Source organism: Homalodisca vitripennis, unplaced genomic scaffold (genome assembly GCF_021130785.1).
Source record: "Homalodisca vitripennis isolate AUS2020 unplaced genomic scaffold, UT_GWSS_2.1 ScUCBcl_14;HRSCAF=501, whole genome shotgun sequence".
NCBI classification, from domain to species: Eukaryota; Metazoa; Arthropoda; class Insecta; order Hemiptera; family Cicadellidae; genus Homalodisca; species Homalodisca vitripennis.
In genome coordinates this window covers 363333-364501 of record NW_025776159.1, presented here as the reverse complement: position 1 = coordinate 364501, position 1169 = coordinate 363333, and positions in this window count along the sequence as shown.

The following is a 1169-nucleotide window of genomic DNA, read 5'->3' as shown; positions in this document are numbered from 1 at the left end:
ACCAATGAGAACGTTGTAAAAAGCACTGTTTTATTTTAATTAAATACGAGTCCCTGCTTAATACCTATGTTGAGAGAATCCGAGAACAATGTATTTTCTTGAAGAAGTATTAAAAGTGGATTGATACGTTTTGTTTTATGATTAAAACATTTCATATCGTAAGCAACATGAACAATCGGTATTCAAACAGGATGAGGGAAAATAAGAAGCCATTGTATGAGCGAAAGAAGAGTTTCTTCAATGTAAAATATTATATTTACATAATTTTGGTCAAAATATTTTATATTATACTCGTTTTATTATTTGGAAGGAGGTAAAGAGATTATTGAACAAACTTGTAACTTTACTTCAAAGTAAAAAAAATTATAATGACAACTATAAAAAAAACCACACACATACTGAGTGTGTGTAAAAATGGTCATCATTTTGAAGTAAATGTAGTTTAAAATAAAATTAATACACATTATATGTATGCACATAGTAAAAATTTACATCACTACATAAAGCCAGGTTTTGATACTATAACTTTAGTACGTTGTATAGTAAATATTAAAAAATTATAATAGGGCAATTGTTTATGTTACAATTAAACTTAACAATCATTAAATTTTTATTATTATTACTTTTTCGGTCACTGTAGGTAGCAACAAAAATTTACACACATTCCTAAATCGTCGTCGAGAGGAAAGGAAAGAAAATGTAAAAGTAATAAGTAGCTACATAAACTTTATTTTTTTGGTCTTGTTCTTTTGTATTAACTTATTTACAACTTTACTGCTAAAACAAAAAGTTGACCTAAAAATTACATTAAGGAAATGCTGAGCTTCTTATATTTGAAATAAAAAATTGACAGTTTCTCTTTGTATTGAATACGATTACTTGTTGTCAAAGTGAATTATTGTCCAATTACCCTTTACAGTCTGACGGCGAGGCGTTAATATCCGGTTAGTTGACTGGCGATAACATTACTGAGGCGGAGACCAGAGAGTAATATCAGTAACAGACAATAATTATATGTTATCCAACTGACGTTAATAATATTGGAACTAAGACTTCATTTTTGAAATGGTCAACTATAATATATTTTCAAAAGTTATTATGTGTAATGTAATTGTAACTGGGCAAAACACTATTTGCTTTAATCATTAACATGTTTACACAATGTGTGG